Genomic DNA, 16,409 nt, shown 5'->3' with positions numbered 1-16,409 from the left:
ACCAGTAATAAAACTTGATCTAAAAACCTTAAATACAAAAATTTTGAATTTAGGACACTTTTAGATCCATCACAAAACTTTGGAAGTTAGAATAATGGATTGCGCAAGTGTTGCGCAACATTTTTAGCCACTAATTGTTATAGTTAGTTAGTGGGGTTTACACAATTTAATTAATAACCATTAGAAAACATTTATACAAAATTTTATTAATTTACGACTATTTGTACATATCCCATAAAAGATTTATTGAAATATTAATAAATATACAATTAATAACGTCACTGAAATTTTATTTGTTTATTTGTTGAAAATTAATTTCAATTGATTTCTTTGAGAAATATGCACTTTTAAAGCTGTTTCGATGCTTTTCCACAACTTGAGCAAGTTGTTCTCTCTCTACTGGATCAAAACATTTGTCTTTGATGTCTCCAATAAGCTTGATACCTCGCTCTGCAATATCGTTGACACAAGAAAGATTGCATACAAATTTTTTTGTGGCGTTAAAGTCCTCGAATTTTTCCAATGTTCTGATGGAACGCTTAGCCATTCTTAGGGTCTGTTTAACTTTAACAAATAAAAAAGCAACCATGACTTTTCGCCGATAAAAGACGATAAAAATGGTTTTTCTTCGTCGCGCCAAATAATAATCGCAGTCTTCGGTTTTATGGAGTAAATACTTTAGGTTTTGGTAAGTTTATAAGTTTCTGACACATCATAGTCTTTTCTGCATAACTCACAGAGTCGTCGAACAAGGAAGAAACTACTAGCGCCTCAGATAAGTGTCCAGGTGTCTTTGAAAAGACTTGATGGTCTCCTCTGCACTTTCAAGGTCGATTGATTTAAATTTTCTCATTAAATAAAAGAAATGCAGTTCATTAGCTGGAGCAGCAGAAGTAGATTCAGTAATAGTTGATTGAAGAAAGTACTTTGCGTAAAAAAGGCAAATGTACTCAGCCATCCTCTCAAACTTTCTTGCCTCTTCATAAGTAAGTTTAAAAGTACGAGATAGTAGAAATATTTTTGTATAATAAATGGCTTTTGAAATCCACCTTGCATGATGATCAGAACCAGCATACACTGCTTGATTCTAAGGGTTTTAGGTTGAATTTCAAAAGACATGAGGTTTTTCTTCAGATTCTATTAGTATGTAAATGAACGAGCGGAAATGTGTTAAAAATAAAATTGAAAGCGTTCCTTTTTAGTCCAAAATTGATATTTTCCGAAATCCAGAAACTAGTGATTAAAAAAAATATCATTTGTATTATTTTAGCTATCTCTTATTAAAAAAATCATAGAAACCCTCATGACCATCCATTATCTTCAAAATGTGGTTAATTTAATATATAATAATACCTTTAATGATTCTATGACTTTACGACTTACGTGCGACTAGAATTAGTATTTTTGGGTCCGTTATATACATTACAGGTTTCAAAGCAAAATAAAGTTAAATCAAAAACTTTTTTTTTTTTTAATTAAACAATAAGATCATATATATTATATAAATAAGTTTAAAAATTTGAATTTAATTAATATAAATTCTCATAGAACTGTAGGTGGAAGCAACTTTTTTAAACTTCAATCCATGGTTTTTGTTAGTCTCTGCGACAGCATAACGCTTGAATGTTTTTGTTAAATTTTTATATACAACCTCGGATAATTGCTCTGAAAAAAGTCCATGAGCTTTCTGACTCCTATTGAGAAAATCTACAAGGTGGTATTTAATAATATGGAACTTCCAACCAAGTGACAAAATATATAAATATATATATATATATATATATATATATATATATATATATATATATATATATATATATATATATATATATATATATATATATATATATATATATATATATATATATATATATATAATTGTTACCTTTTCTAAACTTTTGCCTAGTTTCAACGCAGGGGTATAACTGAATTGGTGTTACCAGCAACATTTCATCTAATAATTTGAGAACTTTACCACAGTTGGTTTCATCCAATCCGCCACCATTATAACCATGCCACATTACAGTATTTTTGTCCAAAAAGGATTTCAGACCCTCATTAACTAAAAAAATGTCAACAACTTTTATCACAACATGCTCATACATGTGAAGTTCCGGAGGATGGATGGTATCAAGAATAAATTTTTTAGGATCTTCCTCAAGCAAACATGGGTTAATAACATTATTGAATAATTGCATAGTCTTATAAGGATATCCTGCATCTTGGTACAGATAGTAATCTGAACTTAAGGAGGCAAAAGTTCTTAATCCACCTGATGAGCTTATTGTGCCAGTAAAGTAACAACAACCACGTTTTCCATCATGACTCTATAATAAATTATTTTATTATTCTGAGATTTAATGTCTTAATAGCTACTTGTAAAAATTAATAAAATTAAGCAAAATCTCTTACTGATATGCCAAGAAGTACGTTTATGAGCTTTAGGTCAGAAGCCACAAAAAATTTCAGCAGATTTAAATTAATTAATTTAGTAAGCATTCCAAGATTTTGTTTATTTTCCTTGACGTTACGTGCCAAAGCCAGAATTGTCACCTTGTTCACTCCTGAGTCTTTCTCGTTTCTATTTTGCTCCTCTAACTTTGCTTCATCGAAAATATTTATTATAATCTGAAAATTAATCACAATTGAATAATAATTCTAATTTTATTTCTTTTATTTGAGTAACACAAAGTAGGTTAAGTTACTAAACTTTCAGTGATCCCTGTCCTCCGTCAAATCCAACTCAACAATGGCTTTCATAGGATCTAATCCACGTAGAGAGCAGATTTTTTGAACAAGTCTGCTAAGATCTTCAATGTACACAACATCTTTCAACACTGAGTTTTTAAGTTCATCTTCCTTTCCATATAAAAAAACAATTTTTTTGTAACTGTAAAACTTATCTAGAGCATGAGACCGCTTCATAACCGTAGCAATTGAATTCTTTTCAACACCTAATTGTGAAATACTTTACTGTAAACAATGTGATATATTAAATATTGTAGATTTAAAAAAAAAAAAAGTTAATGTACTACCGTTTAAATTATGTTATAAAAGACTTAGACACCTAAACGACCAAGATCTTTTCGTAAATCTCTAAGAATATCACGAACAACATTTTTAGGCAGATCATGATTTTTCTTGATATCAAATATTGTATCAGTAGAGACTACTTTATTTTTTTGGAGCTTTGGTTTTAGTACTACAGGTAGGAGTGATCCTCCTAAAATTAGAATAAAATATTGCAGAAAGTCATTATAAATAAATAAAAAAAAAAAAAAATCTACCAGTGGATAATTGTAAGGAATTATAATTCTTTACTAGAAACTTTAAAACAGTTGAGGTTATTTGCTCTGACATATTTTCATCCTTGGAAAGAATAAGATTCTTAGCATTTTGAACAGCTGATGTTCTTGTGCATTGGTGCCTCATGCCCTTTCCAACTAGTTAAAAACAATCTGTGCAGAATGAGTTTAATCTTTCAATGCAGAGATTTTCATTTGACTCAATGATACAATCTCTTAAGTTAAAAATCTTGTGGCTGCGCTTGTCTGATACCATACAACAAATTGGACATAAGCATTGATCTTCAGTTGGAGCATCCCTTCCTACCTTTATAAGTAACTCTCTTCCACTTTTCCAAACTTCTTCTATCATTTTTACAGGCTTTCGTTGCTGTGAACAAGATTATTTGTATTTTTAATGAAGTATTTTAGAAAAAATTTAATAAATATAATAAAATAATTATAAAATATAATAACCTTTTTGGCATAGAGAGCATTTTTGCAACGGCAACAAAGTCCAATGGGAAATGCATTTATATTAAAACTGAAACCTTCGTGTACATAGTCTCGAACGAGTGTCACCAATGATGGCATACTGCCAAGAGAGTGGGTGTCTGTTTTGTTACAGTAACAAAAATAAACTGAATCCCTGGACTCATAATTTTTTTTTACTTAAAAGATGAGCCATTTGATATATAAATTTATCTACTTTTATTTTTATTTAAAATAAATGTTTGTTAATTAAAAATGTTATAAAAAGTAGTTAAAACTTTTACAAAATAAAATAAAAGAAAGTTGTAAAATTTTTTACAATATTTCTAAACAAATCATCAACCGCTTTAAGAGCTTTATTAGTGAAACTATTTAAGGTATTATTATATATTAAGTTAACCACATTTTAAAGACAAAAAAATGAAATGTCACGTGGCTTTCTATGATTTTTGTAATAAAAGTAAGCTTAAATAACAAAATTAATATTGTTTTTTAAACGCTAATTTCTGGATTCGTATATATACATATTAATAGAATCTGATAAAAACCTCATGTCTTTTGAAATTCAACCTAAAACCAGTAGAATCAAGCAGCGCATACCGAATGCAGAAATCTCTTTTAATATGTCCACTGAAAAAAAATAGAGTAAGCTCCACTAGTTTCAATAGCCCTCACAAGGAAATGTTTTTCTCTCCAAGAAATCCATTGCCCATTTCTTTACTTCAAGTGCTTGTTGAAATAAAAACTATTTTGATCATGAGGCCAGTCCCACACTCTAAGATCTTTTATATTCATGTTAAGGTTATGAAATTCTTCTTTGAACCTTTCAAACAACTGAACTCTTGATGATTTGTTCGGACCACAAATAGCATTGGATGTTGCTTTTATAAAGAGCTCTGGAATATGATGTCTACATTCAAGTTGGAGTAGAGAACGACCAATTTGCTTCTCAATTAGAATTGCAGCTCCATAATATGCTCCACTGCTTGCAGATGTTGCATCATAGACAACATCTGAAAAACCTAGTATCTAGCATAGGAGGTGGCTCTGCATACACAGCAAGTCGCTCTTCTTTTTTTCTAGTAGCTTGCTTTAAAGTTTTTCCATCCCATTGAATTTCCAAATATTCAGGTGGAATCCAAGTTTCTTCAATTAATTTAGCTTATTCGATTCTGTTAGCTGATTTAAAAAGTGTAACATCATTTAAAGCTGCTTCACCTAATTCTAAAATCTTTCCCAAAATAAGTAGCAGTTGTCTTTCACTAATACCGGATCCATCATCAACGGTACACGTTTCTTTTAATAGTTCTCTTTTTGAAATTTTCATCGTTATCGCTGATTTGCAATGATGTTTTTTTTTTCTCTTTCACTGAAAAACTTTTATCTCTTTCATCTTCCTCCGTAATATCTGAAGAAAACTTGTCGCCCTCGTTGACTTCATTATTATCAGTAATGGTTAAACATTTGAGTTGCTGTTTCTTAATATGAAGCAATTCCTTCATTTTCTTTCCTGATACTGTAGTTTGGTGTAGCGTTGTCGCTCTTTTTCAGCACGTATTTTGTCAACTCCCGCCATTGAGCCCACTTGAGGAAACTTTCGTTGGCTTTTTAGAAATTCCCAGTCAATAAGCCCCTCGTTGTTATCAGAGTGTTTTAGCAATGTGTAAGTGTCTGTATGTGATATATCAAACAGACTGTCCAGTTTAATTGTAAAACATGTAGCTTTATGCTTTAGTTTTCTTTCTTGTTTTCTGCTTTCAGGAATTTTTTTTGAGTGTCTCATATTCTTTTACCAAACGGGCAATCTGATCAGCATAGTCCTTTTTGTTATGCTTCGTTGGAATACGACCAGATAACTAAAAATTTTCAATAATTTCGCTAACTAGATGATTTGCAATGAGTCTTGTTTCTTTTCTAGGATTGTTTTCTCTCTCAAAAAGATATATTGCAATATTTTCAAAATACTCTATTCAATGGTAGCTTTCCTTCTTTAAAGTTTTCTAAGGAAAAACCAACAATACAATGATTTAAACGAAAAGACCGTCTGCTTTTTTATCGGCAATATTTTTGTTTATAGCAACAGCTGGAATATGTATCGAATGTAGTGAACGTTTTTTTCCTGATCTAAGTACTGACTCTTCTGCATCAATAGATATATTATTTCCAAAACCTTTCTACCAAGGTCTACCAATCTTCTTTAGTATGGGAGCGATTGTCGTGGTTTGATACAAAACTAAAGCTTGTAATATAAGCGCTGTTATTGACTATACGTTAAGATATATACTTTGCAACATTAAAATGTTACAGAATAAGGTTCATTTAAAACGTTGTAAATTAACCTTATTAACGTTGCGGCTTATTTTTAAGAGCTATTGTTGTCTCAAGAGAATTAAGACTTAATGACTTCCTTAAATGCAATTTCACAATATTAAATTCATAATGGAACGAAAGTATTGATATTATAATGTTTGAAATGTAGTGGAATAAGAGTAAGTAAACTGAATTATGTTACGCAATATCTGTGGTGTTTTAAAACAAATCTCTTGTGGGATAAGTACAATAAGTCGTAAATTGATAAATTTTTGTAAAATTATTCCTTAGTGGTTGTCAAAAAAATTGTGTGAACCCCATTAAGAAAAAACAACAATTTGTTAGTAAAAACTTTGCGCAACACTTGCGCAATCTATTACTTGAACTTCCAATGTCTTGTAGGGGATGTAAAATTTGTTCTAAATTCGAAATTTTTGGTATTTAGCGTTTTTAGTTAAAATGTCATCACTGGTAAAAACCCCGGTTAAAATTTCAAAAAAAAGTTTAAAATGGACCACTCTAATACCACCAGCGTTAACACTGGAAAAAAGGAAGTTGTAATATTGCAACGAATATTGGTGTTGTTGTAATATTGCAACGAACGTTCACAAAGAAACGCATCAATTTATTTATACCTCAGTTTATCAGTTGTCAACACCATGTATTAGATAGAATTCTCCGTTTGGTGATGGGTGAAGAACTTGGAAGTAAAACACAATCGCCGAACATCGAATATCCATTTGTATCTCAATTGTTAAAGGAGCACGAACAACTGAAAACAAAGCTTGATAACTGAACAGAATTCTCGAAACATCGGTCTCGAAACATTGGGCTAGAATTCTCGATACATCGGGTTGGAGAGATGATATGAAATTTTTACTTCATCTCGCCCGAGTGTTCCGATTTTTTGGAATTACCCAACATCAGCAATGCGAGGTGGAATTCCAGAGCTATACTAGCGATCCTGGCCTTCATTTTAATTCCTTCTACAAAGACAGTTTTGCAGAGAGTCGATTTATATTGAATAGTTGGGCACACCATTGGTTTACAGACCAACTGTACAACAAAAACGACTTTAATAAGTTGGCGGAAGTACTGAGTTTGTACAAAAAGCTTTAAGCTCTTTGAAAAATCACTGGAAGCGAGAGCCATCCATACTACAGATCCCCAGAAGTAATCAATGCGCAGAGCGCGCAATCAAAGTAAAGAAGGAAATGTATTCGTCATGCAAAAATAAAGACAAATTGCACCTTCTATTCCTTCTTTTCAACAAGCAAAAGCAAGAGCAAGGTTAACGGTCTGAGTCATTGTTGGATTGAAAATTTATTGTATTACATGAACATTACATCTAAATACATTTGAATACATAGTAGTACTTATGTCAAAATCAATTTTTCAATGGCGGGGTGAACTTTTTCGAAAGATCTGAAAATAATAGTTCATTTTGTGCTTTTTAGGTAAAAGTTCATAAAACTACAATACATGAGCATGGGGTTAAAAAAAAGTCATAACCCTAAAACACATCCAACAGAAACACTACTTTGTGGAAGCACATCCAACAGAAACACTACTTTGCAAAAGCACATCCAACTGTAACACTGCTTTCTATTAATGACTAATATATAAGGAATAATGTTAAGCTGTAAAATACTCAAAAAAATGAACTTTTTTTACTTACTATTTAATTAATTGTTTTTATTACTGGTCTAACAAATCCTAATATATGGAATGTTTTTCATATACTAGGATTTGTGTTTTGAGAATATATTTTTCATTTTATTTTTTGTCAAAATGATTAAAGTTACAATAAAGCATCGTTTTTTTTTAGTATATCTGAAATTTAAAAATGATGAATTTCAGATTATACAAGAGATACACCCCTACCATCTTTAGCATCCTTTTGAGAACGTTGCTGATTTTAATTAAAGCTTTAAATTTTGTAACAACATACACACTGTTCTCCAAAACTATGGGAACACATGTTAAAATTTACGTAGAGATGTTAAAATTTATAAAAACATTAGGGCTGGGTGGTGTAATACAATTTGTTCGGGTGATATGAATATATTCAGTAAGTATCCATGGAGTAAGTTATCTATACATAATTCTGAAACCTGAAAATTACCAACAGTTTTTACACATAATTGCCGGAACCAGTATATATCGGGTACCCGGTGGTAAAAACCGGGTCTGAGACCGAGTACCCGGCACCGAGTCTATTAAATAGTAAGAATTAAAAAAATTTAAAGAAATAAAAAGTAATTTAGACAACACTTTTTTGGTGTATTTTATTTCGTTTTCTTTTATGATTTTTTGTTTGTGGCAAATGAAAAACGCTATCAGGGTTCGAAATAATTAAAAAGTAGACGATCAAATAATTTTTTTTTTACAACTTAAATAAATTTACACATCGTTACGTTACAACTACATGCCATAATATAATGCAACGTAAAAAATAAAAATAAATAAATAAATATAACATAATATTACTACGTATAACATATCATAATAAAAAGTGGTTTATCAAGTATAACTAAGTATAACGTAAACTAATAGTGTTTCTTATATAAAGTATAATTAAGCATAACTAAGTATAACCAAGTATAACTAAGTATAACGTAAACTAATAGTGTTTCTCATAAAAAGTATCAGTATTTTTAAAAATAAAAGAATAAAAATAAGAAAAAAAAAAGAAAAGACAAGAATTTTTTTTGTTACTTCAAATATATACATGTTGTTGTAAAGGACAACTCGAAGAAGTCTAAGAAGACTTATCATCGAGTACCTCTTTAAATGGTTAAATAAAGTCTATTTCATATTTATATATAGTCAAAAGTGGTTAAACAGTATACAGTCAGTGATACACATAAATATTTAAATATAAATTTTGTTGTTAAGTTTGATACATGTCAATATAGTTGCTGATATTAAGTATGAGGTGATTTAATTTATTTTTCAAGTTGGCAGGAATATTTAATACTTTCAGTTCTATATTTTTTGATATAATTTTGTTATATAGGTACGGACCCCGTAAGGAAATAGAAAACCGTGAGAACTTTGTTGTTCTTTTAGGCAGTGTGAAGTTGCCTGTTGCTTTTGTTATATATCTATTAGAGTTAACTTGAAAGAATTTATCTAAAAAATGCGATGGGACTATTCCAAGTTTGTATTTAAGCATGAATAGTACGTTTTGGTAGATATTCATTTGGTAAACATTTAGTGCATTCAAGGTTTTTAGTAAGGGTTCAGCATGGGTGAGTTTACCTTTATTATAAACTAGTCTTGATGCATGTTTTTAACTTATATAAATAGTACTCAATTTGGATTTGTGTGTACTTGCCAATGTAATATTAGCGAACGTAAGATAACTTTGGATGTAAGAAAAATAAAGAGATTTAAGATTATGTTGGGACAACATAGGCTTAACTTTGTAGAGTATCCCAATTTTTTTTGAAATTTTCATGTATATTGTACTTATATGAGCTCTCCAAGATATATTTTCGTCAATAGAATCCCAAGAAATTTATTTGTTTCTGTTCTTTCAATGTTTACCTTATCTATTTTTAGTGAGGGAAGGATAGTTGGTATATTATTTTTTTGTTTTTTGGAATGAAACAGTATTTTTTTTTTTTCTGTATTTAGTGATAATTTATTTAGTTTTAACCGTATATTTAATCTTTTAAGCTCTTTGTTCATACATTCATAAAGATTTTTAATTGAGTTCGATGAATAAAATAAGTTTGTGACATAGGCAAACATAATTACATCAAGTTTATCCGAGGCTTTTGTAAGGTCGTTAATATATAGAAGAAACAGAAGAGGTCCAAGAATGGAACCTTGGGGGACACCGCACTCAACTCTTAGTAGTTTTGAGTCTTTATAATTATCTGAAAAACACGTTGTTGTCTGTTGCTTAGATTTTTTATCCCATAGCTTTCCATTTTTTTAAGTAAGATATTATGATTTACAGTATCAAACGCTTTTGACAGGTCTATAAAGATACCTAGAACAAACTGTTCTTTTATCAAAAGAATTTTATTTAGAATTTTATTTCGGATTAAATACTTATACAATCTGTTATAGATTACTCTTTCGAGAAGCTTAGAAAAGGTAGGGAGTACCGAGATAGGTCTATAATTATTAACTAAGTATGTTTCACCTGTTTTAAATATTGGTACTACTTTAGCTACTTTAAGCTTGTCCGGTACAACTCCTGTTTTAATCGAAGACTTAAAAATTCAAATACAGGTTTATTTAACGTTGTAAAGACATTTGCCACTACCCTACTACAGATATCATCTATACCTGTGAGTTATATCTAATTTTAAGGAGTTTAGAGCAACATTAAATTCTTGGTAGTTTAGTTCCTTGTATTTTAGTTTGCTTTGGGTATCACTTAGGTATGATTTGAATGAGTTGTTAGGAGACTTAATTTTTGAGGCAAGATTAGGGCCAATGTTAACAAAAAATTCGTTGATTTTTTCGGCATTCGTATTTTTGTCGCTGTACTCTATATTATCTATGACTATTTGAGCAGGTAAACTATTTGATTCAACTTTTTTGTTACTAATTTTTTCTTTTATAGTATTTCATGTTTTTTTAATGTCACCAGTTGCATTTTTTATTTGGTTCGAGTAGTAATATTTCTTCGAACTTTTTTTTATTTTTTTAAATAAATTTTTGTATTGTTTGTAAGATTTTTTTCTTTTCTATTTTTTAAATACTCAATGAAAAGTTTTTTTTTTTTTTGAAGATTTTTTTATATCTCTGGTAATCCATGGACACTGTAAGTATTTACTTTTAATTCTTGTTCTATAATTGGGAAGTAATTATCATAGTGCTTTAAGAATATTTCTATAAATTCATTATAAGCGGAATTGGTATGCCCAAGGTTGCATTCTTAGTAAATCCTATCCCATAATTTTTCCGACAATAATTGATTTAAATAATACTTTATTTGAACAGAACTTAGGTTTTTAAAAACGGCTAAAAAATTATTAAAACCTCCAAAAACTATGCAATACTTCTTGGTTTATCGCAACCGTGGCGCACTGGTAGATTGCTCGCCTCAGAAACAAGAGGGGGCGCGCCACCTCTCGTTTCTATGGGGGCACTCCGCTCCGTCTGCTATTTTTTGTGCAAACCTTCTTTCAGTTTTCAAAAGAAATTGACAATTTTTATAAAAAACTGATGAACTTTTTTCAAAATGAGTTAGAGTGCCCCCGCTTTGAAAACCGTGTCGTCAGCCCTGCAAAAACCATTGAAATCTTGTCCGACTTCCTAAACTTCATGGGAAAAAATTCAGCTGAAAATCGTCTATGATAGTTAAATGTTTGTTGGATTAAAAGTTTATTTATTATAAACGATCATTTAGCGAAAACCTTATTTAAAAACGACCTACGCAAAGTATTAAACTTTCATTCATTTTCCGCAAATAAAATTGCGAAAAATGCATCATTCTCTCGCGTTCTAAGCAATAAAAAAAGCAGTATTTTTTATTTTTATTTTTTTTATTTCTTTCGTATTCTCATATTATTTTGTTTTACTTTACGGTTTTTATATCTGTATAAATCAGTTTCCTTTTTGCAATATTACCTGCTATCAACGTTTTGCAATATATTATAGAAAATATATATTCGAAAGCTTAATTTAAGTGAGACACGTCTAGATTTAGTACATAGGAATTATCAACTTCTGAAACTATCAAGAAATTTATTGGTTGAAGCACTACTTTTTATCTAGTTAATAATATTTCTTCACAGTTTAAAGTAACACTAAAACAAAATTTGTTTTGTTATTTTTATTATTTATTTGTTAAAGCACTTAAAAGTTATGTCTGTTAAAAATATTTTTAAGATACCCGGTGCCAGGTACATTAACAAAATGGTCGAATCCGGTAAAACCGCCAAATTACCAGGTCCTCGGGTCCGAACCGGGTACCCGGCACATCTCTAATATTTATTAGTTAAACCATTATGTTGCAACATGTAAAATTTATTTTATAAATTCTCTAACCCATATTGATAAATAAACTGGTAAAATGGATGTACAGGTAAAATAATAGTGGGGTAAAATGGATGTATAGAAAATATATAAAACCCTACGAAAATTATAGTATTTTATTACAAAATCATAAATTACACGACATTTAAATATAAACTTATGCTCACTTTTGCTTTTTAATATAGTATTATATTTCAGTTACATACAATAGTTTTATATAATGTTTCAGAACTATTTACATTAAGATCATAGTTCAAATTTGTTTTCCCTGAATGGCTAGGGTAAAATTTAAACTCCCGTCTAAATGTTTTATATTTTATTTCTTTTGTTTCTCTTTACTTTATAATTAAATTATATGCTTTATATAATTGAAGTTTGTTTTAAAATATTTTAGATAAAACAATGACTGAAATAAATTATTATGCCTTGTAAATACCAAGGCAAGACGATTGGTACATCTGATCACAGCAAATTAATGACTGTCATACAGCTTGTTAAGGGAGGAGAGTCAGTATACAATGTATCAAAGTTTTCTGGAATTCCTTTGTGAGACATTATACAGACGATCCCATGATCAAATCCTAAGAAATGACAAAAGAATTAGAAGTAATCGTGGGTTTGTTTTAAATAATACTGAGGGAAATCTTTACATATCTAATTTAGATGAAACAGATTTACGTACAGATTCTACAGCAGGAAAAATCTTTGCTCGTATAACATCAAAAACAACCTATTACGTTGCTCCATCATGTGTATTTTTGAAATTAACATCGACAAGTTTATTATATATGTAAAGAAATATGAAAAGCCTGTGTTGCTGCTGTGTAATGGACACAACAGCCATATAACATATTCTAATGTTAAAAAGGCTCTGGACAATCATATAATTTTAATTTGCTAACCTCCGAAGACAAGTCACGCATTACAACCTCTTGATGTTGGTCTTTTTACTCCATTTAAATCTCATTGGAAGAAAATCCTTAAAAATTGGTTTAGAGAAAGCAGACATAAAAATGTTGACAAGTCTGTATTCCCAACTTTACTAATAGCTCTTGTCAGTAAGATAGATAGCAAACTCCTGAAAAGTGATTTTAATGGTAGTGGTCTTTACCCTGTTGACAAATCAAAACCTATGATTCTGTACTTACACCTAGCCCAAGTCAACCAACACTGACAGCACTTGCGAATTCAAAAAAAACGCAGAGCACGTGTCCAGGCCAAAAAAGGGAGAAATTTTAACAGCACAAGATGTTGTTGCAAGGTTGCAAGAAGAAGAGAAGAATAAAGCTGAAAAGATGACTGTATCAGTAAGAAAAAGAAAACTACTAGACATAACTAATACAATTTAACTTTTTAAATACTTGAAAAGCAATAAGTGTGATATATGTATCAAATATAATATGAGTATCCGTATTACTCCACCAGTGTGGTAATTTGGGTATATGAAAGGTATTGTTAAAAAATGATTAGGAAGTTAGTTATTTAAAATATATTTATGTTTTATTCATTGTGATTTTATTGTATTCACCCTGAATGTAAAGAAAAATAACAAAAGTTTTTATGGTGGTTATTAACTAAAAAAAAAATATTATATTAAAAAAAAATATATCTAAAATTCTATACATGTTATATGACCTCACCCTATACTACGCTCTTTAATATTTCAGTTTTTAATATTCAAATAAGTGTTTTTATTATTCAATTTAATTTACTTTCACTTTAATATTTAAAAAAGTGTTGACTTGAGTAAAATTTAGTGCTTGCAACTATTCTATGTAAGGTATGTATATGTACATTCTATGGACATGGTAATAGAATACCGTATCCGCCTAGAATATTATCTCCCCCCATAAGAACATTGAGGACGCAGACACGATTTAAATTTATAGCATTTAGAAGTGCACCTTGGCCGTCCGAAATATTTTTCGGACATAAACATTGTTTATAGATGGTAAAAGTAAGATCGAATATATGCATAAAATGTTATTTAAAGTAAAAAATTGATACTATATCCTATATTTTACTAAATTTTATATCGAATAAAATTCTTATGCAAGAGGGATACAATATTCTAAGTGAAAAATAATCATATAACCTATATTTCTTAATGTTAAGTATGATTATTATACAAGGGGGATATAATATTTTAAGTAAAATTTAATACTATATCCTATATTTTGCTAAGTTCTATGTCGAAAACGAATGTTTTGACATAGAACTTAACATAGAACTTAAATGACAAGGGGGATATGATATTCAAAGTAAAATATAATAGTATATCCTATATTTTACTAAATTCTTTGTCAAATACAATTTTTATACGAGGGTGATATGATATTTTAAGTAAAAGTTTGATACTATATCCTATAATTTACTAAGTTCTTACTATGTCGAATACGAATATTACACAAGGGGGATATAATATTCTAAGTAAAATTTTTGTACTATATCCTCTATTTTACTAAGTTCAGTGTCGAAAACGATGTCACACTAAGGGGATATGATATTCTAAGTAAAATATAATAGTATATCCTATATTTGACTTTTTTGTCAAAATTACGATTCTTATACGAGGGGGATATGATATTTTAAGTAAAAATTTGATACTATATCCTACATTTTACTAAGTTTTCAGTCAAATACGAATGCTACACAAGGGGGATATGATATTTTAAGTGAGAAATAACAGTTTACCGTATATTTTACTAAGTTCTATGTCGAATACGAATGTTACACAAGGGGGATATGATATTTTAAGTAAAATGTAATAGTATATTCTATATCTTACTAACTTCTTGTCAAATACGATTCTTATACGAGGGGGATATGATGTCTAAGTAAAACTTGATTATTTTTTAAGAATAAAAGTTTTCAATTATTTCAAAATCAACTCTCATCGTGGCAGACATATCTAAAAATATGATACTAATCCAAATAATTTATTGTTTTATTTATGAAGGCAATTTATTTATTCAAAAATTTTAGCAAAATTAAGTATAAAGCAAAAAAAACTAAAAATGATTATATTAACAACATTAACAAGAGAAATGTTTGAGAAAAACAACAAGAGAAAACAAGAGAGATGTTTGAAAGAGACAACAAGAGAAAACAAGAGAAATGTTTGAGCAAGTAAATAAAGCACTTGTTGTTTTAGCATAACCAATGCATTCCATGTGAAACCATCGATTTGGAATGCCGTTATCGTATTTTATCTAAAAAACACTAGTGGTTTTTTATGTAATACCGTCTTTTAGTTGATAAAAATAAAACATGAAATTTTAAAACGTAATAATAGAAAACGGAAGCAAATTTAGTTCATATATCCATTATCTAAATTTTTAATTTGTTGTGTGTTTGGTCCTCCTTTATTTCTACATATTCGACAAAGTTTATCTTAACAACTTCTCTGACTAAATTTAAACATGCACCACCATTAATTGTTTTGTTGTTTTTTTAATTTATTTTTTGTCATAATTAAAATTACAGTTAAATTACAATCAATAACTAAATACACCACTCTCTTTCTAAACTCTATAACATCTTCAATTCGAAAGTTGAAATTGAAAAGCGCCAACTCTTCCCTGTTTAAATAATTTTCAGCAAACTAAAATTTTTTTTTTACAAACACTTGATTTAATTCAATGATACAATCACAATTAAAAAGAATCCATTATCAATTTTCATGAATTCGTTTAAAGTAAATTTTTGAATTTTATGACTTCATAACTTCAGTGGTTTCACCATAAATTAGCAGTGAAACCATTCACTCTAAATCTATGATTTGCAGTTTTAGCATGCAGTGCTATGACCATGCAGGTTTATTTTAAGTTCTTATTATGTCTTTTAAACCTTTTCTTTATCTTTTTTGTTTAAAAATTATTAGGCTTTGACACTCAGAAAACATTTTTTAACACTCAGTCAACATTTTTTGATGCACTTTTTATTTTTTCAAATTATGTTCAAGTTTATCCAAACTACGTATGTTTCAATAAAATTACCTTAAGACAAAAGACTTCATATGATATGTTGTCTGTTTGTAACGCATGTGATGATGTCACTAACTTGAATTTCTCATCAACATCTTTGCAGCAAGTAACTACTAAGATATTTACAAAAGAATTTTTTTAAATTTTTTAAAAATCTTTTTTTGAATTTGATTTCAAATATGAAAACTTAAAGTCATTGATTTTATACTTCCATTTTGATTCTTCTTTAAGTATAGAAGCTTGGCTTCACCAAGAGGGTTGTTACATTGGATTGTTTTCTCATGTGGTTTGATAATCTTAAAAAGTAAAGCCTCGAAATTTTATTATAGAAATT

This window comes from Hydra vulgaris, chromosome 05 (assembly GCF_038396675.1).
Source record: "Hydra vulgaris chromosome 05, alternate assembly HydraT2T_AEP".
Taxonomy (NCBI): Eukaryota; Metazoa; Cnidaria; class Hydrozoa; order Anthoathecata; family Hydridae; genus Hydra; species Hydra vulgaris.
This window is presented reverse-complemented; position numbering follows the sequence as displayed.